We start from the raw sequence: 27,595 nt of genomic DNA on the forward strand, positions 1-27,595 counted from the left end.
GACTTCCTCGACCCGGCCGCCTCCTGCACACGCGGCTGACCGCAGGCCAGGGCCCCTCACGGACGCGCCCTGGGCTTCTGGGGTAGGTCCTCTGCTGTTAACCCATTCAAGGAGCAGAGTGACAGAGACACTCCGTCGGCTGGTTCACTCCCCAGAGGCCTGCGACAGCCACGCTGGGCCAGGCAGAAGCCAGGGGCTCCATCCAGATCTCGACGTCCTCGTTGGAGCAGCCGGGGTGGCCTCCTCTGGGACAGCACGGTCGTCCCCCCCCCCCCCCGGTGGGCCCAGGCTGCACGCAGCCTCGGAGGGCACTGCCCACCCTGGAACCCAGAGCGGAGCTGACCGGACGCTACCTCCTGCCATCTCCTCGGGCCTGGGGAAGCTTCCAGACACGCACGGGGCGCCTGTGACCACCGGCCTGACATGACAGCCCTCCTGCGTGTCCCGGGCCTCAGAACCCAGGCGTGACGGCGGCCTTCCCACCCACCAGCTGCACCCAGGCCAGCGTCTCGTCAAGAGACACTCCTGGGATGCAGGAGCAAACGGTCCCTGAAGGCGGCGCCCCCAGACAGGTGCCACGCATGGGGCCTCCAGGGGAGGGGCCGAGGCAGGTGTGTGCCTCAGAAGGGCCCGGACACGGCCTGGCTCCCAGCGCTGGGTCCCCGCGCCGCGCGGGTGGGGGCGGTCCCTGCGGGGACGGCTGCCGCCTGTCAAACGCTCCTCCCAGGACAGCGGCTGGGAGCCAGCTCCCGACTCTCATTCTTTGCCTTATTTGCCGCTCAGGAAGAGAAGGGGCCCCTCCCACTGCACGAGACACAGGGACCCCAAGACAGAGGTCGCACCACCAACACACACAGCCTGCCAGGACTCGGGGCCCCCACCCTGTTCACCCTCCTACTGCGGGGTCCTCCCGACCCCCACGGTTCCTGCAGCAGCTGCCATTCCGGAGGGTCTGGCCCCGCCCGCACGCTGTGCAGAGCCGCCCCGACCCGGGCCCCAGCCTGGCAAAGGGCCCCCCCCGAGGGACCCCTGATTTCCTCCCAGTGCCCTGGCCATGTCCTGCTCGTCCTGGGAGCTGCAGACGCTGGCTCCTGCCTTCCACACAGGGTCACCTCGCTGTCACAGCAGCCACAGGGGTGTGCGGCTAAGCCACGAAGGCACCAGCTCGGCAGGCCCTGGTCCCCAGCCGCTGGCTCCACTCACAGTGGCAGGACGCGAGCTCGGCCTGAGGACAGAGGGGCCCCGCTCCGCAGACAGGAGCCCAGCTACAGCTCCCGGGAGGGCTTCGCGCCGAGGAGGGGAGGCAGGAACACGGTCCTGCCGGGGGGAGGGGGCGCAGCACCCACCAGGGCAGAAGGAGCAGCTGCAGGCCACAGAGATGCCCAGGCTGTGACCCACAGGCCGGGAGCGGCAGCGGGCCCAGACGGAGCCCTCGCCCTGCGATCTTCCCACGGTGCAGGTGCAGGGCACACGGGGCGCTGCAGCGTGGGCAGAGGCAGGGGCACCTGCTGGAACCGCTCCCGCCGCCGTGCCAGCTGAATCGCAGAGACCACACACGCGCTGGCCTGGGGGAGCCGCCCCCTCCTGGGAGCTGCAGGCCAGACCCCGCCCTGGAGTCGTGAAGCGTGCCCAGAGGAGTCCAAACACAGGACCCGGGGCGGGCCGGGCACTGGCCTTCCAGAGCCCACTACGCCGAGTGCCACAGCTCCGCCTTCCCCGGCCCCCAGGAAGGCAGGGTGGGCGTCACAGCCTCCCAACCCCCTGCTGGGCTCTGGGGACAGAGAGCAATGCAGGCGGCCGCTGGCCACAAATTCTGAAGACACCACCCGCTGCCATCGGCCACTCCTCCACGATGCGTCCTTCAACACGCACACGAACCCCGAGCCCCCCTGGAAGCCCAGGGCCCGAGCAGCCGTCGCCTTGGCGGGACAAACTCCCGGCACCAGGAAAGCCTGCTGGGCCTCCAGAGCCCGCGCTCCCCAGGGCCGGCGTCTCCCGTCCACTGCTCCACAGGCCAGCTCTGCCCCTCTGCCGGCTGCTCTGGGGGATTCTCCCAGCACCCGCGACGCAGGCCCCACGGCCGCTTCCCATGATGGTGGAACTGGGTAGGCACACGGGGGCTGCTGCAGCTCCGTAGGTCACGCCGCCAGCCCGCACTGGAACAGCTGCTCGGGTCCTGGCTGCTCCTGCGCCCTGGGAAGCTGCGGATGATGGTCCAAGTCCTCGGGCCCTGCCACCCACGAGGGAGACCCAGGTGGAGCTCCTGGCTTCAGCCTGGCCCGGCCCTGGCCGTTGTGTTCACTGGGGAGTGAGCCAGCGGATGGATGGCGCTCTCCCTGCCTTACAAATCAGCACGTCTTTTAAAGAAGCGCACACGCATGCCACGTAACAGGCCACACGCGTGACGGCGGCCACACAACACGGGCGAAAACTCCCACGACACGGCGCTCGCGGCCGCCGGCGATGCTGCAGACGCCTGCGATGCAAGCCCTCTCTCTGTCTCTCCGCCTTCCACATAAACGACTCTTAAAGCCAGCAGAGCCTCCGTGGAACGCTGCTCCGCTGGCCACAGCCTCACACAGCCGTGTCCCCGCGTGTCCTGACCGCGAGAGGCTTCGCGCAGCGGCTGACCGGCCACGGGGCTCGGGGGTGGTCGCACAGTGGGAGCAGGTCCTCTGCGAAGCCACTCGGAGCCCCTGCGGGAGCGGTAGGCAGGGCTCAGACGCGAGACCGCCCAGGGAACACCGAGTCCGCCCGCCTTCCCCCGCCTTCCCCGCGCCAGCCGGCTTCAGTCGGGAAGGCCTGGCTCTCACCACCACCGCCTCCACGCCTGCCGGGGGGGCTCAGCACTGGGGAGAAAGAGCAGCAGCTCCCCACAACCCTGCTGCGCCTCCCAGTGAACCCGGCCCAATTAAACTAACAGTCCACGGCCGCCCGGGCCCCGCCCTCGCTGGCATCTCCATCACCGGGTACGGGAACGCTGGGGAAGCCGCGGGCAGCACGACAGGGCGTGGACGGAGGCCTCGCTCCTCCCCCAGGTCTCTCTCTCGGCCACACCCAGGGCATCAGCACCCAGGAGACAGCCCAGAATAGACGGCTATAAACTCAGCACACCTCACGCTCCCTCAAAGACTCACTTAGCGTACTAGGGAGAGACACCAGCCCCGCCTACCTGACTTAGCGCCCCAGGCTCTGACAGGTGAGGCGCCAGGTGTGCGCAGGCAGGGGGGAGGAGACCCACGCCCACGCGGGAAAGGGGGGCAGCTACGCCCTCCTGCCCGGACCGCCCAGGGCCAGCAGCCGCGCACCTCCAACTACGATGTGGACGGAGCCCACGGAGGTATCTGCAAGAGAAGGTGGCCTGGGGCTCGGGTTCCCCTGCCTCGCTCTCCGGGCTGGCGGCGCAGCTGGCTCCCTGCCGGCCCTGGTGCCTGGCAAACTGCTCCTGACTTGTGACACACCCCCAGGGGCCAGACGGGGGCACGGGAGGGCCGGGTGGGCCCCAGGGAGGGAGGTGTCCCCCTGCCCCCACCCGGCTCCCACACACCCCGTCCACCTGCTGAGCACAGGGACAAGGCCCCCGGCGCTCATGTGTTCTCGCCCAGCACCTGCCAGCACACCCCAGGCCGTGCGCCCGGCCCTCTGCTGGCCTCCGAGGCAGCCACAGTGCCCCCACGGTTCTGCTTCGCAGAGTCGGGGATTCTGCCCAGAAACCGAGACAGCCCCAGGCCCGGACAGCCGCCAGAAAGCCCCCGACTCCGCTGGTGCCACCCAGCTCCACGCGCTGGACCAGCTCGCTCGATCGCAAGGCAGCTCCACACGGGGCTCCTCGGTCGGCCCACTGCTGGGATGAGGAAGCCGAGGCACCGAGGGCCCATCATTGGCCTGGAAGACCCAGGCAGGCCGGGGCCAGCACACGTGTGCTCTCGCTCAGGGCCCCTCGCTCCTGCCTGCGCCGTTCCTACACCCAACACCGCTCATGAAACACGGGCGCCCACACAGACGCGGGGTGAAGGCGGAGCGGGCCCCTCCTCCTCCCGCGGGGAGAACACAGCACAAGTGGCTGCAGGCAGAAGTCAGCGGCCCCGCGAATGCCGACAGGGCTGGGGCTGGGGCTGGCACCGCGCTGCCCGGCACGCAGAGCGGGGGTCCTCGCGGGGGAGGGAGTCCACCACACACACAACCCCGAGGCCGTGGGAGGGAGAAAATGCTGGCAAACACGGCCCTGGGGAGCAGGACAGGGCTGGGCCCAGGAGGGAACCACCAGGAGCAAGGCCAGGAGCGCGCCTGGGCCGACCCGGCGCCGGACGCCGCTCATCAGAAGCCCCGGGAGCAGCCGGGCAGGAGCCGGGGGCTGGACGTGCGCGGAGACGCAGGAGCGGACGGCCTGGGAGACGCTCGAGCGCCCGGCCAGGGTAGGTCATGCAAGTCACAGCCGCAGGGAGACGCCACTTTTCCACAAGTGACCACGGAGCGGACACGGCTCGGGGCCACTCACTCCTCGTGGGAGTACACATCGGGGGAGCTTCTTTCACACTGCCCAGCCGGCCACTGTGGGCCTGTCCCCCCCACACCCAGGACCACCTGGTGGACAAGAGCTCCGTCCGCCGGCCCCGCCTTCCCAGCAGCCTGAGCTGGCCCACAGCAGGGACTGGACGGGGGACCCTGCCCGTGGCGGGCCGCGCCAGCTCTTCAGCACGACACAGCAGGGGCAGGCAAGAGCCCCCGCCGAGTGCTGCTCACCCGTGGCAACCCTCGGCCAGCAAAGGCGGACACAGGCCTCTGGGCCCGGTCGGCAGAGTCCCCGCAGGAGCCAGCAAGGCTGGGGAGGAGGCCAGGCAGTGGCGGGGAGGAGCCGGTGCAGGGGAGGGGAAGCAGTGCCCACCCGTGGCGGGGGAGGGGTGCAGTGGGCAGAGGCGTGCTCTGTCCCTCCGCGGGCAACAGCCGGGCACTTGGGACCCAGCGAGGCACCCTGGGAGTCAGGGCACGGCTGGGCCTCCCGGGCTGCAGACGGGCAACAGGCGGCGGGGAGTCACGGGAAACTGTTCGCACCACACACGCGTGTGCTTGCTCACGTGTGCCTTCTAAACACGTGTGTTCTTTAGCCCAAGAGTTGAGAGAGGCTCCAGCCAGGGAAACGGTGCCCGCTCGCCATCCTCAGCCCTGTCCAGAGCCCTGACGGCCAGACAGGCCCCAAGAACTTTGAAAGCCAGAAACCGACAAGTGGGCTGTGGTGCCATGCGCCCTGTAGCGCAGACGTGCTACGTGTAACCACGCAGGCCCATGTGCTACGATCCACGGGGAGACAAGAATGCGCCAATGACCCGTGCGACACTCCTCTACTCCAGGCAGAGAGCAACGCCGCCACGCTCAGCCCTCGGTACCGGCAGGCTCCAGGCCACGGGTGCAGCCGGCCCCAGAGCTGCAGGAGAGACGGCCGTGCGTGTGCTGAGGGCTACGCCGGGGCTGCCCGGCGGGACGGCTACGCTGGGCGTGGGGGCAGGGGCAGGGCTCTCTGCAGAGCCCTTGAGCGCCCCTGGCTGGGGGCGGGGAGGAAGGACAGCTGGGTCCCGCAGGCTCCGTGCTGGCATCAGTGCGGGCACAAGGCCTGGTGCCTCCGGGGACTCTGCCGTGCCACCGGGAGGCCCGGCCCCGCTCAAGGCCAGGAGCTGCACCCGCCGTCCGGCCTGGCGAGGCTTCCCTCCGACACATTTCTCAACGTGACATTGCTCAATGCTCCTGGACAACCTTGACTTCCCGGGGCGCTCGCAGCTAATTTTAACTCCCCTGCGTTCTCCCGCGAGGCCCTCTGCACAGGTCGGACACCGCCAGGGCCCACGGCGCATGGTAGCCCACCTGCTCCGGGGGAGCACCTGGTGAGCCGGGGGGCCTCTACACGCAGACCCATACGGGGGGGGCAGGGAGGCGCTCCCCGGGCCAGCATTGGGGTCTGGGGAGCGCAGAGCCCTCGGCAGCATCTGAAAGGAGCCCGGGTCACCTCAAGACCCCCAAGCCGAGGGGGGAGGGGCCCGCGTTACGTAACCACCTCGGCCGCTCTCACGAGGAGGCCCTCGCCGCCGCTGCCGCCTTCAGCGCTCAGTTGAGCAATGAGGGTCAGAGCGGAACAGCAGATCCGGGCAGAGAGCAGGAAGACAGGTGACGGACGCCCAGGGCCGGCAGGGCCGGGAGGGGTGGGAACCCGCTGCCTCAGGCTGGGGGGGAGGCAGCCATCGCGCTGCCGGGCAAGGCCGCCCTTCTCGCCACGGAACAAAGCAGGCGGGCGCTGCGTCGGGCCGAGTCCCGGGCTAAGTGGTATTTTCTTGGCTCGCCCCGGCGATAATGAGCTTGTTTTGAACCTTCCGAGTGGGGCATTAGCTCATGCCTTGTGCAGAGTAACGCAGGACGGACCCGCCGAGCAGACGGAGAGAGAAACAACGGAGTCAGCAAAACACTGGTTTCACATTTCATAACCAAAACACGAGCCATACCCAGATAAAACGCTAATCTCCGCGCGTTAACTCTAAACAAGGGTACGGGTGTGGAAGGCGACCCTGCCCCCTCTGCCGGCCCGGCCCTGGAGCCCGTGGGGGTTCCTCGGGCGCCACAGCCCACGGAAACCAGGCCTGGCAAACACCCCGGAGCCGCCTCAAGGCCACGCAGCCTGGGTGTGCACCTGCAGAGCCAGGACAGAGCCTGGGCACTCACGGGGGCCCCAACACAGCCCCACCAAGGTCACTGCTGCTCGGGGCTCCTGCGTGGCCCCCTCCCCCAGGCCCTGTGCCGACAGTTTCAGTGTCAGCTCCACCCCAGGAAGCCGCACGCAGAGTGGCCTCGGGTGCCCGAGCAAGCTCTCCATGGCAGAAGTAGGTCCGGCGCCCACAGCCCCTCGCCCCCTCCCTGGCGTCCCCTAGGCCTGCTGCAGCCTCCTAGCCGAGTCCTAGCCCCACCCATCCCCCCCGCCTCCCCTCACTCTGCCACTGCCGCCTGACCCGACAGCACCAGGGCCCGCCCCATGCAGTGACCAGCAGCACTCCACAACACGCGTACACACACACACGGGCTGCAGGGAACCGTAACCCACACCCAGCAGGCCCAGAACCGGCAGCCCGCCCTCCACGCCGGCACGCCCACAGACACGGGGCTGGACACAGACCCTGTCGGTGCACAAGAGCCATGGCCACCGCTCTGCCGAGGGCAACCGGCTGGCCTTGCGCCCAGGGCGGGTAACGCCTGGGGACCGCCCCTGGGCTTGGCCTGAGGGGCTGGGGGGAGGAAGCAGCCCAAGGCCAGGCAGGCGCTGGGCTGGGCAGCGGAGTGCCTGGGACCCACACCCGGCTCCAGCTCCCGACCCCAGCTTTCTGCTGGGGCAGCCCTGGGAGTCCCGGCCCAGCCCTGGCCACCAAGGGCGTTTGGGGAGGGACCAGTGGATGAGAACTCTGTCCCTCTCCCGCTCAAATGAACACTGAAACTTAAAACACAAAGCTGGGGCGGGCACCGCGGTGCCGGTTTAGCCACACCGGGGAGGCCTGCAGTGCCTGGTGTGAATCCCAGCTCCCAATCCAGCCCCTGCAAATGCGCTCTGGAGGGAGCAGGGGACGGCTCGGGCGGCTGGGGCCCAGCCACTCATGAGACCAGGTGGAGCCCAGGCCCGGCCGCACCCTGGCCCGGCTGTGGCGGCTGTGGGCACTGGGGTGGGGTGGGGTGGGAGGTCAAGAAGTGGATGGCAAATCTGTCTCTTTCAAATAAGGAAAACAATTTTTTAAAATTCTGGAAGACTGCTATTTAAAAGCCCCACCAGGCCAGGGCTATCTACCACTTCCCCACCGCCATCACCCCTGCTGGCAGCCCGTGCCTGGCACACAGCAGGTGCTAAATTCAGGCCACGGTGAGCACCTGCTCAGGTGCCAAAGGAAGCTGGACCCGGAGCCAGGCGCGGCCCCGGGCAGCAGGAAGGCGTCCAAGAGACCCTCACCCCCGCCCCAGCCTTGCTGAGCAGGAGCCGGCCTGGCCGCACGTGCCGCCAGCTTCACCGGAACCGCCTCCCTACCCCTGGCTGCCCCACCCTGGGGCAGGGACGCCGGAGCCCACGCGGCAACACAGGAGCCCACGCGGTGACACAGGCAGTGCGGTAGCAGGTGCCTACGAGACAGCTGCGGGGGGAGCTCTCGCCGGGCTGGCAAGCCCGGAGAAACGGACTGGGATCAGAGTGGCACACCGGGGGGGGGGGGGCGGCTAGCGCCGGGAGGCCGAGGCAGAGCGCGGCACTGGCTGGGCTCCACGAAGGACGCTCTGGGCCATGCAGCCTCAGGTCACGAGCCAGCCCCCTGCAGGGTGGGGGCAGCAGGTGGGCCGGGCTCCACGGAGGCCTGCAGGCCGACGCCGGCTGAGGACAGTGAGAAGGGCCGGGGAGATGGCGAGGAGGGAACGCCTGCCCAGCAACGCGCTCTCCGAGGACACAGGGACAGGATTCTCCCGCCTGCTGGGGGGCCCTGGCACTGACGGGACCCCCGAGGGAGTCTCCGAGGGCCTCCCAGCCCCCACAGGCACTGGCGGGCACACCGCAGGTGGGGGGACCACGGGCAGTGAGTGACCTACTCCTGCCCACAAGGACGGGCTTCCTGTCGCTGTAAGAGCGGCCGGCGGGGCACACGGGGCGGTGGGGGCTGCATGTGGTGGTGCGAGGGGTTAAGCCAGGGCCTGGGATGCCCGCATCCCTCGCTGGAGGCCTGGGTTCAAGTCCCAGCTCTGCTTCTGATCCAGCTCCCTGCCAACACAGAGCCCGGAGGGGCAGGGTGAAGATGGCTCCAGTGCTGGGCTCCCGTCCCCAGCGTGGGAGACCCGGACAGAGCTCCTGGTCCCGGCCTGGGCCCCTGCCCTGTTGTGGGAGACCTGGATGGAGCTCCTGGCACCGGCCTGGGCCCCTGCCCTGTTGTGGGAGACCTGGATGGAGCTCCTGGCACCGGCCTGGGCCCTTGGCATGGGAGACCCGGATGGAGTTCCTGGCTCCTGGCTCTGGCCTGGCCTGGCCGGGTCCCGGCTGTCGCAGGCGCCTGGCGAGTGAAGCACAGATGAAGATCTGTCGTCTCCCTGTGCTTTTAAATAAATGAAGAGCGACTTTTTCTCTTTCTTCGTGCAGCCATCTTCACTCAGGCGCCCAGGGGTGTCCTGAGCTGGGGCCCAGGCAGGCTTCCTCCCAGGCTCACGTCCCCAGCTGCCCGGTGAAGGTCAAGGCTGCACTGTGGGGGCGGGGGGCAGCACCTCGACTGCGCCCCGTCAGAATCCACCCGGCACCAGCCTGTGGGGTCTCGGAGGACGGAGCCACCAGGCAGTGCCCGGGACGCAGCGTCCCGAAGCTGAAGGCGTGCAGGACGGTCCCCCATGTCAGGGCCCGATGCCACTCAGCTGTGCGCGGCTGCCAGTCACGCGCCTCCCAGCACGGCAGTCCAGGGCTCAGCCCCGAGGCGGCCACCATGCGGACCCCCACCAGGGGCTCGTCCACCCCAGGCCCACGCACCAGGGGCTCGTCCACCCCAGGCCACGCACCAGGGGCTCGTCCACCCCAGGCCACGCACCAGGGGCTCGTCCACCCCAGGCCCACGCACCAGGGGCTCGTCCACCCCAGGCCCACGCACCAGGGGCTCGTCCACCCCAGGCCACGCACCAGGGGCTCGTCCACCCCAGGCCCACGCACCAGGGGCTCGTCCACCCCAGGCCACGCACCAGGGGCTCGTCCACCCCAGGCCCACGCACCAGGGGCTCGTCCACCCCAGGCCACGCACCAGGGGCTCGTCCACCCCAGGCCCACGCACCAGGGGCTCGTCCACCCCAGCCGCCAAAGCTGCCTCTCCTTCCAGGAAGCCCTCGGGGACGCCTCGCCCACGACACGACCTTGCATTTCCTGGCTCGGCCGCATCACCTCGCTGCGCACCAGGCTGTCTGCCTGGGACGGAGCCCTCTCCTGTCTCCCACGTCCCACACGAGACCGAACACCACAGGGCTCACAGCAGTAACCGGGGCGGGAGCCAGGGCTGGAGCGTCAGGGTGCCCAGGCCGCTACCCTGAACCCCGGCTGCCGGGGGCAGGGTCACTCTCCTCTGCCACGACGTGGGGACCCAGCAGGAGGCGCTCCGGGAGTCGCCCTGCCTGTGGCTTGGGCTCCCAGCCCCCGAGGCCTGAGGAATGACGGCTGCTTTGGAGCTGCCGGGTCTCCGGCTCTGTGACGGTGGCTGGCATAGGCAGGGGCACGGGACAGAAGCTCGGGCTTCTGGCCTGTACGACCCACTCGGCCTGGCACAGAGTGGAGCCGTCACAGCTGCCCCACCCCCACTGCTCCCCACCCCCACCCGCGGCCGCGGGGACCCCCACCGGGAAGGGCAGCAGGAGTGTCCTCATCTGGCCTCGAGGGCTCAGGAGCCACAGCAGAGGCCCAGGGGGGCCCGGTTCTGAGGGGACTACAAGGGACTCGCCCTGCTTCCCAAGCCCCAGTGTAGCCAGGCAGAAACCGCGGCGTGCGTCGGCCTGGCTCCCAGCCTCTCGCTCAGACCCACGGCGTGAATCAGAAACCTATCTGGCTGTGACAACCACAAACCGGCGCCGGCCACAGGCCGTTATCACACACGGCGCCCGCCGCGGAGAGCGGCCAACGGCCACCGCCCAGCCGGCCCGATAACCCCCACCCCACCCCCGCCACGGTGCCCGGGACCCCGCAGCCTGCCCTCTGCTGGCACCACTGTCAAGTAAGAGCAAACCGCCACGGCGCAACCCAAAGGCCCGCTCCAGCCCCAGGCTGTGCCAAGTGTTCAACACCGCCTACTTCCACGCTGCAAAGTTACCACTCCTTGCCACGCACACGCAGGCTCACGGCATGGAGCAGAAACACGGGATCCGAGGTCACGGCACACGCGAGCGTCTGACCTCCAGGGCCCTGGGCCGCTGCCTCCCACGTCCGAGGGCCGGGCTTCCGCTCCGTCTCCCGGGGAGGCAGCGGTGACGGCTCGGGCGCTGGCGTTCCCGTCACCCATGCGGGACCTGGGCTGGGCTCTGGACTCCCAGCTTTGGCCCAGCCCAGCCCCAGCCCCCACAGGCGTCTGGGGAGGACCCGGTGCACGGGAACTTCTCCCCGTCTGCCTCTCTCCCAAATCTGAATCAAGCAACGGCCGTTCTCTCTGCTTCATGGCCGTTCTCTCTGCTTCACATCTGCCCGCGAGGGCCGTGTCAGGCACCGACCTCCCCAGGTGGGGCCGGGGCTCGGCAGCCCTCCTTGGTCTCCCTGAGCCTGAGAGAAGGCCAGCCCCTTGCCTGGACCTGGGGACAGCGAGGGCCCCTGCAGGACGCCGAGCAGGCCATGCCGGCTGGCCAGCACGGCAGAAACGACCAGGGTGGGACTGGCTGCTCAAGACGCAGGCATGGCACTGAGCACCGGTTCGAGTCCCGGCTGCTCCACTTCCACTCCACGCCCTGCCGATGCGCCTGGGAGAGCAGTGGAGGACGGCCCACGTGCTTGGGCCCCCGTACCCACGTGGGAGTCCCGGGTTCCCAGCTTCGGCCTGGCCCCACCGGGGCTGCTGCGACCACTGAAGGAGTGAACCAGCGGATGGAAGACCCCTGTCTCTGCCTCTCCCTCCCTTTCAAATAAATAAATAAATAAATCCTTAGAAGAAACAAACAACAAGGAAACAGCGGTGGCTGCCCCGGCTTCCCGCTGCTCCCTGGGGGACGGCACCGTGCAGGGTCCGCCCCCTCCCTCCAGCCCCCAGCACCTTGCGGGCAGGGACACGGCTACAGATGGGCTGCGGGGCAGCCGTGCGGCGAGGGAGCCCAGCACCCGCAGTCAGCGAACCCCTCTCACGGCCCTGCTGGAGACAGGCGGGGCGGGCTGGGGGCTCAGCCGGGCCCCACCCCTCAGCGCTCTGAGATCTACTAAGTGCCGGGGCAGACCCTGCGAGCGCCCCCAGAGCAGAGGCCAAGGTCACCAGGGCAGGGAGGAGGCCCAGAGGGTCAACGCCCCCCCCCACTGTTCCCTAGGAAGACAGGGCTGGGCCCCTGCCTCTCCCGAGGCCACTGAGAGCAGAGGCACCCTCTGCGCCCCAGGGACCTGGCCCCATCCTGCAGAGGGTGGCGGCGGGGGACACAGGGCCTGCTGGGCGGGCTCGTCCCCTGTCCCAGCGTCTAAGGGCTGGGAGAGAGAAACGCTGCGTCTCTGGGGCAGCAGGCACAGGGCTGGCGCCCAGGCCAGGGCACCGCGGCCCGCCCTGCTCTCTCTCAGGGGCCCAAGGCCAGGAGTGCGGGCGAGAAGCAGGCCCGCTCCCCGGCCCCCTTCACCGCTTACACCCCAGGGTGGGAGCCCGGTCTGGGGACAGAGGGCTGGCCACGGTCCAGGACAGAAGACAGGTAAAGACCCAAAGCTGACCCCCCGCCCCTCCCCCTCCCGTGCCTCTCAACCTCGCCCAGGTCACAGAAGGGCAAAGGCAGAGGGGTCTGCAGCCGTTCTGAAAGCTAAACCCATTTCCCTCTCAAATCCCATTGGCTTTTAGGCAGAAACCAGCCACGGTTTATACTCTGGGACTGTACTGTTCACGCCCCCAACCACCTGTCCACCCCCACCCCACCCCCACCCCAGCAGGCTCCTCCTCCCAGGAGCCGCCCTGCCGGGATCCTGACCCCCACCCCTCCCTGCAGGGAGCCCGGCAGCAGGGTCTGAGGGGGCGGAGCACAGGGGCCCCACCCCACCCCCACCCAAGCCCCTCCTCCTCACTCCCCTCCACTTCAGACGGGCTTTCCGGCCAATTAAACTGTAACTCAAGGCCCAATTCCACAGGCTTACATTTTAACCCAACCAAATAAAAGTGCAGGGCACGAAGGGAGCGGCCAGGCGCTTCCCACGGTGACCCTCGGCGTCCAGCACAGGAGTGCAGGAGGGAGGGGCAGGGCTCTGGCCACGCGCAGACGCTGGACACGCAGGGACAGCCCCGTGCAGCACGCGCACACACGCCTCAGGTCCGGGGGACGGCGATTCCGCTCACTGTCCCGGTGCAGGGCCCCGCGCCCGGCAGGTGCCACCTGCGCCCGAGGCGTCCGTCCCCCCCCTTCCCCCCCCAGACCGGGGGAAGGCGTGCTTCCGGTGGAATGTTCCGGCAGCGCAGGTGTGCCCGAGGCCCCTAAACGGAGCCCACCCGGCTCTGTAAGAGCCCCCCAACATTTTATTCTGTGTGTTTAGCGATGCTCCATCAGCCTCAAAGATACACTCGTGCGTCTGCGACCCAAAGCATTTTCCGGGCTGAGTTCACGCCGCCCAGACACTGACTCAGGGGCGTGGACGCACACGCGCACGGTTCGCCCGCGGTTCACAACGCTGGGACGTAGCAGGCAAAGCCACCGCCTGCATCCCGTGTGGGTGCCGGGTCGGGTCCCGGCTGCTCCGCTTCCCATCCAGCTCCCTGCTCACGGGCCCGGGAAGCGCCTGGCTGCTGCCCCAGCTGGGGAGTGAACCAGCAGGTGCAAGACCCGGCTCTGGGTCTCTGCCTCTCTGTAAACGAGCGTGATTCGCGGGGGCTGCATCAGCACCGTGCTGCGCACGGCTCACTGTAGAACGAAACGCGAGCTCCTTTCAGACGTCTACAACGACCTAGGAGCTGCGTCTACGACAGCTATTTAAAACCGGAACGAAAAAGTTTAGATGTTAACCTGAAAATACGCTCATGGCTTTGCAAATTTATTTTACAGAACACATGAGCAAAAATGTGTGTAGGCTCTCCTTTCTAAAACAGACATTCCTAATCTACCCATCACTGATGATCAAAGCGCTAAGACGCTCCTCATCTAACCCATCACCGACGATCAAAGAGCTGCCTTCTACGGACCCTCGGCTGGCCCTCCCTTTTACGTCCAACACATTCTCTTAGAAATAAATTATTTATTTCCTTATCTGAGACAACAGCTAGAGAAGACAGCTCCCACACACTGGTGACTCCCCAGACGGCTGTGATGACGGGTCTCCCGCACGGGCAGCCGGAACCTGCTGCCTCCCGGGTCTGCGTGAGCAGGCAGAAGCCAGGAGCCAGCCCGGGGACTCTGACGTGGGACACAGGCCAAACGCCGACCCCTCCAACGCGTTCTTCCTGATAAGCGATTTCACTCCCAGCGCCAAGACGCCAAGCCCCCCCAAAAAAGATGGAAAAGTATTCCTTCCCCACTCCAAACCAAAAACCATACTCGTCTAGATAAATACGTTTCCTTAAGATGACGACGGAACCGCTGGCAGCGAGCTTACTATTGTTTCCTGGCCCGGCAGCGTGCACGTGACTGCTTGATATTGTGCAACTTGGTTTGTACCAGAAGTGCCGCGGCCACGCTCTGCTCCGCTCCGCCCGGCCGTCCCCTGCCGGGCACGGTGCGCGCCGGGCTTTTCCTTTCTGTGAAATGGGACAAATCTGGTTGCCAGGCAATCCAAGCGGCTCGGGCCTCCAGGGACAGAGTCCCGAGACCCCCGGGCAAGCTAGAGGACTAGAAGCAGCAGCTCGCGGGCGTCCCGGGCGGACGGCGCCTGCAGGGTGCTCCCCCTGCCAGCAGAATCCTTCCAGGGGAGACCTGGGCTGAACGCCGCCTCCCGGAGCTGGGCTCAGGGCCAGGCCTGGGTGGAGGGCAAGGGGCCGGCGGGCGGGGAGGGAGGTCGCGCCCCTGGCAGCCGCGGGGGTGACCCTGCGAGCCGAGGCCCTCACGCCCGACACCCCGGAGCCCTGCACTCCAGCTTCAGGGGTCTGAACTCAGGACTGGAGAGCGATGACCCGCGTGGGCTGCCCAGGCCTTCCCGGCACTCGCATCCACGCCCCGCGAGGTGGGAACGGCGCCGGCCCCTCCTCCGCTGGCTGGGGGCCACCTGGCAATCCAAGTCTGGAAAGAAAACTCAGCTAATGATAGGAGAACAGCGCGCGCTGCTGCCCAACTCTGGGATGTTTTCATCTTCAGACACCTCTGAAAGGCACCTGTCTCATAAACACCGCTCCAGCACCCGCAGGGCCAGGGCGGGGGCCGCGACCCCGGGCAGCCCCGGCCAGGAAGCCGCCCTCCCCGAGCCGGAGCTCCCTGAAACCGCCCGATTTCACAAAGGCGTAGCATTTGATACCGAAAAAGGGGGGAAAAAAGCCACTGGAAGCACATTTTGAAAGTTCCACGTTTAAACAGATCCTTGTTCATTGATTTTGGTGGGGTAATTAAGCTAATCTAAACAAGGGGACCTTGTCTCGCGCCGGGTGGGGGAGGTGCGGGCGGCCTGGCCCTGCCTGCGAACCCAGGGGTCCTCTCTCACCACGCCAGGCCGCCCCGCCCCCACTGCCTCCCCAAGTGCACCTTCGGCGGCCCAACTGCAAAAAACCCCAGGAGCCGCAGCCGGCGGGCGGGCAGCCGTGTCCTCGCCCATCCTTGGCTGAAACACGGCTTCCAGCACATTCCGGCCCCGCAAATTACAGATGTGCCCTGCCAGGAGTGCTCCCGAGGCGGGCACGGGCAGTGCGGCTTGCCGGCCACCTACTGCGCTGGCCACTGGCCCCCGCGCCGCACCAGGCCTGCAGACCTGCAGAGCCCCGCCGGCCACCGCCGGCCACCCCCGGCTGAGCTTGGGCAGGGGCACGCAGGAGAGGGCAAAGGTCGGAAGGATGCTGGCGGCCAGAAGGCGCCCATCAGGCCTCCCCGCCTTCCCTCACCACGGGCAGGCACACCAACACGAAACAGGGCACCGGGGAGCTGAAACGGCGCTGCAGCAGATCCGCAGGGCACCGAGGCGGCGCCTCCCCGCCAGCGAGCAAACCCAGGAGGGCTGGGACACCGCCTGTCCACTCTCCGATGTGCTCTGGCCATGCGGCAAGGGCCAGAGCTGCAGCACAGGGCGTCCCGCAGAGGGAGCGAGCGGCGACTCCCCCGCCGGCCCTGGGCTCCCCCACGCCCCACGCCAAGGTCACCTGGTCCACACAAACGCACCCTGATGGGCGCTGCCAACAACTTCAAACCCTACCCGGGAGAGCCCAGCCAGAGCCCACCGGCCTGCGAGGGGCTGAAGACCTGGGTTTAAGGGCGACCTGTGTCCCCACGCTGCTTCACCCGGCCCCGCCCCCGCCCCTGGAGACCCGAGCCCTCTCCCGGTCCCGCTGGGGCTTCCTGGAGACCCCTCCCAGGGCTGCAGTAAACCCTACTGTTAGCAGGAAAGTGAGGAGAGTATGCAAGTGTTACAGGGTAGGGGGTGCCCCTGGCTCTCACGCTCACCCTGGGGTTCCTGGCAGAGCGCAGGGGGGTGCTGCCACGCCCTACCTGTCTGGGTGCACAGCAGGAGGCAGCGAGGAGCCCCTCCCCGGCCCGGCGAGGCGAGGCAGCCAGGGGCGTCAGGAGGAGGGGGCCCGGCCGCTGGGCCCAGCTCCACCAGCAGACCCCCGGGAAAACCCGCCCATCTGCGGCTGCCTGGAGGAACCAACGCGCGTCGCACCCCACCCCACCCCCCGCTCCCGGAGCCCCAGGACAGCCGGCCCGGACGCAGTCCCCGCAAAAGGCCTGGGCCGGCCTCGCGGGCAGCGCGCCTGGGGAGGAGCGGGTTAATGGGCGAGGGGCGGCGCGTCCCGGAGGTGCGCGAACTCCTCGCCGCCAGCCGGGGCTCCACACTGCCCCCTCCCTCCAGGGCCCAGGTGGGCCTCGGGGAACGCGCGGACCTCCCGAGCGGGCCGGGGCCGCCGGTGCAGCAGACGGCGGGCGCGCGCTGGGGGGACGCGGTGTGGGCAGGGGCGTGCGGGCCGGAGCAGCCCGGCGGCGGGGACAGCGAGGCGGCAAGTCTCGGGCCCGGCGGGGGGCCGCGGGGTCGTGTCGCGAGCAGGGGGCGCAGGCCGAAGTGAGAGCGGGCAGGGGGCCTGGGGCTCGCCGGGCTGAGCTCCGAGAGCCCGAGACAGCGGGGCCACGGCGGCCGCGTCCCGAGCAAGTTGCACGCTCCGGGTGGGGGCGGGGGCGCCCGGGATGCTGCAGGTGCAGTCCGGGAAGGGAAGGGGACCGCGGAACGTGGGCGGCGGGGGTGCCCGCGCCTGGACAGAGCTGCAGGGCTGCAGCCGAGCCCGAGGCCGAGGGCGCGCGCGGGTGGGGGCGGGGAGGCGGCAGGTGCCCGGCGCCCAGGTGCCCGGCGCCAGCCGCCCAGGTGCGGGGGTCCGCGGGGCCGGCGGTCGCAGGGCGGGGCGGGGCCGGGCCGGGCGCGGCCGCTCACCTGTCTCCTTCGGCCGGGGCCGCGGGGGCGGCGGCGCGGCAGCGCGGCGGGGCGGCCGGGCCGGGGCGGCGGGGGCGCGGAGCCCCGGGCGCGGGGGGCGCGGGGGCGGGCGGCGGGGGCGTCCGGGCGGCGGGCTGCTCCCTCGGCCGGCCGGCCGGGCGCTCAGTCAGTCAGCGACGCGGGCGCGAAGAGAGCGCTGCGAGGCTGCGGCCGGCGCGCGGGGACAACGCCGCTTTATCGGGTCGGAAACAGCCGCTCCGCGCCGCTTCCGCTGACGCAGCGCCGGCCCCTGCGCCTCATGACTATGCAGCAGCCGCCGCGGCCGCGGGGCGGGGCCGGGGGCGGGGCCTGCGCCGCGCTCTCCCATTGGCCGCCGCCGCGCCGCCGGCCCCGCCCCTGGCCCGCCGGCCCCGCCCCCACGCGGGCCCCGCCCCTCCGCGTCCCGCGGCCCCGCGAGCCCCCCGCCCGGCCGCTGCGGATGCGAGCGCCCGCCCCCATCGGGAAGGCTCTGGCGCGTCCCTTTCGGTGGCCGCGGGAAGATGACCCCTGCGCGCCCCTGGCCCTGCTGCGCTCGCCCCACTCCCCCTCGCAGAGTGGTGGGCGAGCCGCCAGGCGCAGCCCCTCGGCCCTCGCCCGCAGCGCAGCAGGGGGCCCCGCCCCCAGATGCCGCAGCCCCCCCCCCCCCCCGCACCGGGCGCCCTCACCTCGCGTCCTTGAGAGCCCCCTTCCTGGACCGGACCGTGCCTCTCGTAGCCCCTGCAGATGGGGAGGGGGCTGCCGGCAGCTCAGGCCGCAGCCAGCCCCCGCCCTCGCCGGCTGCGTGGCTTTGGTCGAAGCCCTGTGGCTCTCCCAGGCCTGGCGGCCTCCCTCGGACCCCCAAGGGCCGTCCCCAGGGTCCGGGGGCAGCGAGCCATGGGGACGGAGAGGAGGAGCCGCACTGCCTCCTCCGGAATCCGACCATGTCAAGTGTTGGCTGGGAAGCGGAGCCACTGGAACTCCAGCCCGGCTGCTGGGGGCGCAGGCAGGCCTTGGGTGCCTGCGGGGGTGCCCTGGGGCACAGTCCTGACCGAGGCTGCTGTCCCTGGCGGCGCTGTTTGCACCCCACCCCCCGGAAATCGCAGGTGCAGGTGGCTCGCGCAGACGCTGAGATGTGTTTGCAGGACGGGAAGTGGCAGGAGCAAGCAGTGGTGTGGGGAGGGCGCCAAGTCCGGCGTTGGGCTGCTAGTACAGCCCTGGTTTATGGTGGTCGGTACAGAGCCCAAAGCCACACCTGGTACCCTGGGGCCTCCCATCCCGAAGCTGGGCGCAGCGTGTGACTGGGGCACCCACTTAGCATCCCTGAGTCCCATCTGCCGTAAAAGAGTGGGGCCCTGCCTGCCTGGTCCCAGCTGTGGCGAGGCCAAAACACAGACGAAGCTGCTCCTGGCCCACCTGAGTCCACCGAGCCCCCGCCCGTGGCCGCTCAGCAGCCCAGTGCATCTGTGTCTCCGTGCCGTCCCTGGTGACTGTGCGCCCACGGGCGGCTGCTGCCGCTGCCCAGCCTCACGCCAGCCCTGGGGGGTAGGGAGGGAGAGGGAAGGCTCCGAGTTCGAATTTGGCAGTTAGGATTTCCGCTGAATGTAACGTGGCCACTTTCACCCGGTCTCCTGCAGCCGGCGCTCCGTACACACGTCCCGGAGAACACACGAGCTCCTGGGCGAACCTGAGTGCACAGGCTCCCTGTGGCTGAACCCCACATGTGGAAACGCCCACTGACTCAGTCCTGGGAGTGGGTCAGACCGAGGTGAGCCTGAGTGGGGTTAGGGCGACCAAGCTTCTACTGCGTGTGTTCCCCCACACCACGTGTGCGTTGCGTGTGTGCACACAGGGAGCCAGGGCAGGGCCCTGCACACCAGCCCCGCCCAGCCACAGGGCCTCAGCCTGGCTGCCGCCCACCGAGTGGGCCAGGATGTCCCAGGGTGTGGTCGTGCTGTCCAGCCGCCCGCAGCAGCCTGGGACATGGGGTCCCGAGAGCCCTCACACGGCTTCTTCGTGTTCCACCCCCTGCTGGAGTGGTGGGCCCGCCATCGTGTGAGAGAGAGCCTGGCTCAGGAGAAGCCCCCGCCCCGTCCAGGGGTCAGAAGATCTACACAGTGGCCTGGCTGCAGCCCCGGGCCATGGCTGGGCCCTCACCTGCCCGTGGGTGCTGCGCCCGTGCAGTCACACAGGCCCTGTGCCCCCGGGAGCCGCCCACGTGGCTCTGCCCCGGGCTGCCCCTCTCGTTAAGGGCTTACCCGTCTTTGACAGCAGGCTGCCCGCCTTGTGCCCTTTGCAAACACATCACTGCCTTGATGCTGGGCAGGAGCCAGCACGATGCTGCCTCCGTTGCTGCTGTGTGCAGCCTTGTCTCCTCCCCAGCTCACCTGTGGAGGCCTTGAGCAGGGCCGTGTCCCGGCCACCATGGCCCTCAGACAGCTGGGGCCCAAGGGGTGTGCCGCACCTGCTGGAAGCCAGGATCCCCACCTGGGTTACATCAGCTGGGTGTTAGGTGAAAAGGGTGATGACTGAGTGAGTGACGCCCGCGAAGCCCCCTCCTCCCCGTCCCCCTGCACACTTGACATCTCCAAGGCCCTCTCTGCAGGGACAGGCCCCGCGACCTGCCTGGAACCAAGGCTGCTTTGCAAAGGAGAGACCCCCGTCCCCCGCCCGCGGATCAGGTGGCAAACGTGAAGGTGGGGAGGAGAGAGCCTTGCAGGGATGACGTCACTGCCCGCAGCCTCACCTGTGCCCGTCACCCCTACACCGCAGGGGGATTCTCTTCTCTCTCACACAGTGGCCAGCGGGTGTCGCCGGAGCCGCCGCTCTGCCTGCCCAGAGGGGTGCAGGTGCCCGTGGAGTGCCCCATGCCTCCCCCGCCCCTCCGCTGGCACACCGGCTGGTGACTGTGGGGCTCGGGACCTTTGCGCCGGCCATTTTCTCTTCCTGGAACGTCTCTGCCCTTGTGCTGGGCAGCCATGACCGTGACCGCCGGCTGCAGGGTCCCGGAAAGGGGGGAGGCGCGGTTCACAGCAGCCCTCAGGGAGCTGGCTGGGCTCCGATGGTCCCACCACTAGCACTGAGAAAGCCACTCCTTGTTATATAAAAGATGGATTGATTTATTTGAAAATCAGTGTTACAGAGAGAGAGGAAGAGACAGAGAGAGGTCTTCCATCTGCAGGTTCACTCCCCAAATGGCCACAACAGCCAGCACTGGGCCATCCGGGTCTCCCATGCGGGTGCAGGGGCCCAAGCACTTGGGCCATCCTCCACTGCTGTCCCAGGCCACAGCAGAGAGCTGGATCAGAAGCGGAGCAGCCGGGACTCGAACTGGCACCCACAGGGGATGCTGGCACTGCAGGCAGCGGCTTTGCCCATTGATCCACATTTGGCAGCCTCCTAGTCATTAAATTTTAAGTTCTGTTTTCTTTTCTTTCTTTTTGTTTATTTATTTGAGAGAGAGAGAGAGAGAGAGAGAGATTAGGACAGTGTTCCGTCCTTTAGTCACTCCTCAAATGTCTGCAACTGGATGTGGCCATCCGATCCGAAGCCAGGAGCCTGGAGCTCCCTCCGGGTCTCCCACCTGGTGCAGGGGCCCAAGCACGTGGGTCATCTGCTGCTGCTTTCCCAGGTGCATTGGCAAGGAGCTGGATCAGAAGTGCCGCAGCTGGGACTTGAACCGGTGCCCATGTAGGATGTGGGTGCCACAGATGGTGGCTTCACCCACTGGGTCACAGTGCTGGTCCCCTGCAGACTTTTAAAAACAGCTCTTTAGCAGAACCCAGCCCGTCAGGTAGCTGGGTGACGGTGGGGAATCTGGGCACCTGCTCTGAGCCGAGCCCGGCTCCCTGATCCACACTCACAGCTGGTCCCTGCCCTGCGAGCGAGACCCTGCGTCAGCGTGGACGGAGAGCAGGGAGGCTGCGGGGCCCACACTGCCCGAGAGGCGGCGCCCCAGCTGCCCCCACCACAGGGCACACCTGTCCCAGACTCTGCAGAGCCCAGCTCCCTGTCGGGACTTCCAGGCTCCCCTTGGAGACGAGTCTCCCCGGGAGTCCAGGCTCCTCCCAGGCCATCCCCCAGCGCCTGTGTCCTCGGCGGGCTGCGGCAGGCCCGCGGGGAGGGGATTCCAGGGGAAAGCCGCTCGGACAGCCCCACCAACCAGGGAGCCCCGTGGCTGGCTGCCGTGCCAGGGAGGCCCGAGCGGCGAATGCCAGCCAGCACCGCCCACCCCCTGCCTGGGCAGATCCCGAGGTGTCCCCACAAGGGGCTGGGCAGGTCTCCCCCGGGAGAGAAGGGCCGTGCACTGGGGTTATGGCTTTCTCCGAGGCCATCTTAGCTCCTACGGTTACACACATACAGTAAATAGACCGCATGGTGACAGCGACTGGGTCCCAGTGGGACAGCCTCGGATTGGATCCCCTCCTGCGGGGGGGGGGGGTGCCTTGGGAGGTCTTTGAGATGCTGGACGGGTCATGTGTTGGGGGGTGGTAGTTAGGGACAGAGGGGTGGGGACTGGTGCTGGCCAAGCCGGGTGGTTGTGAACAGTGGTGCAGTTTGCACACTGCACAAGGTGCCTCCCCAGAATTCCTGAAGACCGTGGCTCCCTTCCTCCTCGTCCCAGTGCCGCCCTCTCAAGGAACACTGGGGTGTTGGCTTCTTGTCAGGGACCTGCCTGCCTCCCCTGGGGGGCTGCATTGCCCTGGGGGGATGGCTTTTGGGTCCTGTGGCCTGGTGTCTGGGGGAGCCCTGGAGAGCCCACAAAGCCTTGAGGCAGGTGCACCCACTCCTTGCCGACTGCCCCCCCCCGGCCCTGCAGGAGCCCTCGGGTGCGGTCATTGCCAGCCCAGGGGCTTTTTCTTTTTCTTTTCTTTTCTTTTTTTTTTTTTTTGACAGGCAGGGTGGACAGTGAGAGAGAGAGACAGAGAGAAAGGTCTTCCTTTGCCGTTGGTTCACCCTCCAATGGCCGCCGCGGCTGGCGCACCGCGCTGATCTGATGGCAGGAGTCAGGTACTTCTCCTGGTCTCCCATGGGGTGCAGGGCCCAAGCACTTGGGCCATCCTCCACTGCACTCCCGGGCCACAGCAGAGAGCTGGCCTGGAAGAGGGGCAACCGGGACAGAATCCGGCGCCCCAACCGGGACTAGAACCTGGTATGCTGGCGCCGCCAGGCGGAGGATTAGCCTAGTGAGCCGCGGCACCGGCCCCAGGGGCTTTTTCAAAGAGGTCTGGAGCAGGACGGCTGGATGCCAGCCTGCCTGGGTCAGCCCCAGCGGCCCCCTCGGGTCCCATAAGGCCCGGTGCCTGGTCTCGTGCTGTGCTGCTGCCATCTTGCAGCTCCCAATCGCTCCTGAACAGGGAGCCCCAATCATTCAGCTTTGAACCAGGCTACAAGGTCACGTGGGCGCTCCAGGCTTGGCCTCTGTGTGACTTAGTCTCCACATCTGTGAAATGGGTCAGCGCTAATGCACATCCGGCTCGGCCTGCCAGGGGCCCCAGTGGCCAGGATGACTGATAGACAGTGGCCACGAGGCAGCAAGCAGCAGCGAGGGCCGTGCCCGGCCCGAGTCTTCGCCTGTGCCCCGCGGCTCCGAGCAGGGGGCACTTGGTACCCCCTCTGCTGCAAGCGGAAATGGAGGTGGAAGAGGGGCCCTGTCGGGCCAGGGTCACGTGGGGCTCAGCATGCACGCTCGGGCTCTGTGTCCTCGTGCTCCCCAGCCCTAGGTCACGGGGCCCACCAGGAGCTAGTCTGAGGGAGGAAGGCTCAGTGACCCCTCCCTGGGAGGTCCCCCACATAGTCTGAGGGGGGAGGCAGAGGGCAGGGTCCCCGCAGTCGAGCCTGGCACGGGAGCCACAGCCCTGCACAAGGTGATCAGGGTGACCTGGGCGGGAGGCAGGGAGCCAGCTGCCTGCGGCCGGTGGCAAGGTGGGGCACCCGGCACAGTGACGAAAGGGACAGGCAGGGTGCGCAGGGCCACCCTACCTGCTGACGTCACCAGGCAGGTTCCAGGGCACTCCTTGCCCCCAGATGTCCCCTCTGGGACACCATCCTCAACCGGGCGTCCGTGTGCGGACTCCCCACCGCGGTCCTGCCTGGTCAGAAGCCCCCTAAGCGCTCCGGGCCAGCTCTCCGTCCTCGGGCCTCCTCCAGGAAGCCCTCCAGACTGCCCCAGCACCACTCTCTAAAGAACCACCTGTGCTGTCCAGGACACTTTCCTGTGCCCGGCCTCGCCTGCGGGCGGGAGAGTTCTTGTGGCTGCATTACCGCGTGGACAGAGTGGTAAGCGAAGGCCTGGGCACCACCGAGGCAGGGGCCAACCCAGGAGAGACCTCCCTGGTGCCCAGGGCTGGCCACCGGGATTTCATTCGCTCCTCAGACGGTGTCTGGACACCCACTCCCCCGCCCCGGCATTCCTTGCGGCTGCCCCCACCAGCGGTATGCAGTAAGTTAGGGGCTGACAGGTGCTGAGGGGTCGGGGGCCGGCAGGAGTCCCCACAAGGGGCCTTTGGGGAGAGGCCTGAGGCAGGGAACAGAGCAGGCACCAGCCTGAGGTTTGCTGTCTCCCACGGGGGCGTCCCCCCTCCGCCCCGCCCCACCCAGCACGGAGGGGCCTCCGTCAGCCCCCAGCCGTCTGCCCACCGCCTCGGCCAAGAGCTCCACGGAGCGCGGGCTCCAGCTGCCTGCCTTGTCCCTGGTCCCTGGTCCCGAGGTGGGGTCCCGGCCTCCCAGCCCTGCACAGCCCGGCTCTCGCATTCCCAGCAGATGGAGCCCAGGGGCACTGAGTGCGGCCCGGAGTCCTTGCTGCGAGGGGCGGGGGACAGCGCGACCCCAGCAGCTCGGCACAGTGCTCTGTGGGGTCGCCCCACCCCCGATGGAGACACCTGGGCTCCAGTCCCGGCTGCTCACTGCTCCCTGCTGACGGCCCGAGTGCCTGGGCCCCTGCACCCATTGGGAGACCCCGCTGGCTTCGGCCTGGCCCAGAGCCCTGGCCGTTGCGGGCATTCAAGGAGTGAATCTGCCAGCAGGAGATCCCTGTCTGTCTCTCTGTTGCTTTGCCTTTCAAATTAGCTGTTTAATTAATGACAGATTTGAAATAAAAAATCGACGGATGGCAGAAGCCCAGGAGGTCATAGACCCACAGGGAAGACGAGGCAGAGGAAGGAGCAGGTGGCGGCCGACGCCCTGAGGGCATGGGGAGGTCCAGGGGCGCGGAGCAGGGTGGGACTCAGGAGTCCTCAGCTGCCGCTGGAGACAGCCTGGAGGCAGAGGGTGCGGGCTGCTTCCTGGCAGTGCGCGGGGCTGGAGGCTGCCACCAGGCTGGGCCAGTGGGAGAAGCAGGGGCCGTGGGGCAGGTGCACGGGTGAACTGGTGGGTGGGGCACGGCCATGAAAGGGTGTGTGAGCCTCCTTGGGCCTCAGTGTCCTCACCTGTGAAATGGGCTGGTACACCTCGCTGTCCAGGCCCTGGCAGGAAGAAAGCGGGGGTGAGGGGGGCTCCACACAGCCGGTGCAGACCCACAGGAGCCTGCCAGAATTGGGGGTGGGGCGTGCGATGGCTCTGGGGCGAGGGGCAGCCCGAGGATGCTGTGAGGTGGCTCAGTTCTGACCCGGGGGCCGTCTTCCGTGGCGTCTGTGGGGTCTCCCTGGCCCCAGGGAGCTCTCCCCCTGCACAGCACCAGCAGGCTGTGGGTGGGAGGCTGCACCGATGCCCTGGGCCCGCTGGGCGGGGTGGGGGCGGCAGGCTGCGTGTGAGCTGGAGGGTGGCTCAACCTTGCTTAATCTGCGGTGTGGGCAGAGCTGGGGGCGGGAACAAGGGGCGGAGCACTGGGCCCCGGGTCACAGCTTAGTAAACAGGGTCAGGTCAGCAGGGAGCAAACAGGGACAGGGCTCAGTCTGCGAGCAAGGGCAGGGCTAAGCCTGGGAACAGCGGGGGCTAGGGTTAAGCTAGGGTTAAGCCACGGTTGGGGCAGGGGGGACGTCTGACCACGGTCAAGTCTCAGTGTGTGAACAAGAAACAGGGCTCAGAGCGCGACCAGGATCAGGGCTCAGAATGAGACCAGAATCAGGGCTCAGTGTGAGACCAGGGTCAGGGCTCAATGTGAGACCAGGATCAGGGCTCAATGTGAGACCAGGATCAGGGCTCAGTGTGACCAGGGTCAGGGATCAGTGTAAGATCAGGATCAGGGATAGTGTGAGACCGGGGTCAGGGCTCAGCCTGTGGCCAGGATCAGGACTCAGCGTGAGACCAGGGTCAGAGCTCAGTGTGAGACCAGGGTCAGAGCTCAGTGTGTGGCCAAGATCATGGCTCAGCATGAGACCAGGGTCAGGGCTCAGTGTGGGACCAGGGTCAGGGCTCAATGTGAGACCAGGATCAGGGCTCAGTGTGACCAGGGTCAGGGCTCAGTGTGACCAGGGTCAGGGATCAGTGTAAGACCAGGATCAGGGATAGTGTGAGACCGGGGTCAGGGCTCAGCCTGTGGCCAGGATCAGGGCTCAGAGCGTGACCAGGATCAGGGCTCAGTGTGGGACCAGGGTCAGGGCTCAGTGTGGGACCAGGGTCAGGGATCAGTGTGGGACCAGGGTCAGGGCTCAGAGCGTAACCAGGATCAGGGCTCAGTGTGTGACCAGGGTCAGAGCTCAGCCTGTGGCCAAGATCATGGCTCAGCCTGTGGCCAGGATCAGGGCTCAGAGTGAGACCAGGATCAGGGCTCAGTGTGGGACCAGGGTCAGGGCTCAGAGCGTGACCAGGATCAGGGCTCAGTGTGAGACCAGGATCAGGGCTCAGTGTGGGACCAGGGTCAGGAATCAGTGTGGGACCAAGGTCAGGGCTCTGTGTGAGACCGGGGTCAGGGCTCAGCCTGTAGCTGGGTTCAGTCTGCTGTGGGTCAGCACTCAGGCTGTGAGCAGGGTAGGGCTCTGGCTGTGAGTGACAGCAGGACCCAGCAGGGGCCGACACGGCTGACCCTCGGCTGGCTCGGAGTGGCAGCCCCTCCATCGCCCTCTCTCCCTCTCCCATTTGAGTCATCGGCTCTGAGCTGAGCGCCGCCATGCCAGGCTCTACAGACTCAGGGCCCTAAGCCGCCTGCTGTCTCCCAGGCCGCCCAGTCGGGTCTCCAGGGCACCCAGAGCCCTCGGAGAGGCCAGGGAAGGAGTCCCCTGGGAGCCCCCTGAGGCCTCTGGGAAGGCGCTGAGGGGGGCTCCCTGGGGGGTATGGGGGACATTGCAGGCTGGGGCGGGGCTCGGCTCAGGCGCTGGGGGAGGTTTGCAGGAGACCCCACCCTCCAGTTCCCACCGGGTGCCAGCAGGGTCACCTGAGCAATTGGTGGGCACTCCCCAGAGCCCGCCCACCTGGGGCGGGACCGAGGCGGCAGACAATGGGGAGGAATGGGAGTGTGTGAGGCTGGCGGGAAGGGGGCGGACAGGTGCGCAGGGGAGGGTGGAGGCCAGGGCGGCAGAGCGTGCTAGGACAGGGAGTGTCCTGGAAGACCCACGAGCGCCTGCAGAGCGCCCAGCGTGCACCCAGCTCTGGGTGCTCCTCGTGCTACGGCTTCGAGACCCCGCGTCCCCGTCTCCAGCTCGGAGCTTCCCCCGGGGGCCCTCGTGGGCCCTCTGCCGTCTGTCCAGGGCTGTGCAGGCTGCTGGCCAGCTGGGCCCAGGCCTCCTGCCTCCCCCCGACCCTGGCCCTGTCCATACAGAGCGTCCAGGGTCATCGTTTTAAACCCAGCCACCGCCTCTGCTCGATAGCTTGTGCTCCTTTGGTCCCTGAGGCCTGGGCCAGGCCTGCAGCTCCTCCGTGGCCTTCCGAGGCCCCCACAGCAGGGCAGGCTGGACGTGCAGGGGCTGCTGGTGGGCTCAGAGCGGGAGGCCTGCACCTGCAGACTGGGGGCGGGGCTTCCGGCCAGGCCTGCCCCCCGCAGCTGTGGCTGCAGTCCTCAGCCTGCTTGACTGGACCAGGCGCTGTTTGTGTGCCCTTGGCTCAGTGGGGACACTGAGGCACAGAGCAGTTACGGGACACATCCAATCACCCAGCCGACGCGGCAGAGCCAGGACCGGAGCCCAGAATTCCGGCCCCGGGGCTGGGGCTCTGGAACCCCAAGAGCTATCAGCATGGTCGAGAGGGAGCCTGGTGCGGTGCAGGGGCCCCGTGTGCGGAACAGCGCGCCTGAGCACGGGTGACGGTGCACTTGGGGGCAGCTGAGTCCTGCCCCCGTGGCCCCCTCGAGCCCCAGAGGGCCCTCGCCCGGCCTGTGCCCCCGGGTCCCACTCGGCTCCCTCACACAGGTGCTGTGACTCTGGGAGACACGCACACGCCATCGGCGTTGTCAGCGTGGCTGGCGTGGATCGAAGCCCT

At 68.1% G+C, this 27,595-nt stretch overlaps 1 protein-coding gene across 2 annotated transcripts in view; it reads right to left on the bottom strand.

The window, feature by feature from the left end:
- The window catches only part of SLC45A4 (solute carrier family 45 member 4), a 62,332-nt gene extending 45,049 nt beyond the window's left edge, over positions 1 to 17,283 (bottom strand). Inside the window, exon 1 of one of the 2 annotated variants that reach the window (XM_070075864.1) lies at positions 17,231 to 17,283. The gene's annotated coding sequence lies outside the window, so the exon portion shown is untranslated. The remainder of the gene's footprint in view (positions 1 to 17,230) is intronic. The other variant, XM_070075865.1, reaches the window with a different exon arrangement.
- Between the last annotated feature and the right edge of the window lie 10,312 nt (positions 17,284 to 27,595).

This window comes from Oryctolagus cuniculus, chromosome 6 (genome assembly GCF_964237555.1).
Source record: "Oryctolagus cuniculus chromosome 6, mOryCun1.1, whole genome shotgun sequence".
In the NCBI taxonomy this organism is placed as follows: Eukaryota; Metazoa; Chordata; class Mammalia; order Lagomorpha; family Leporidae; genus Oryctolagus; species Oryctolagus cuniculus.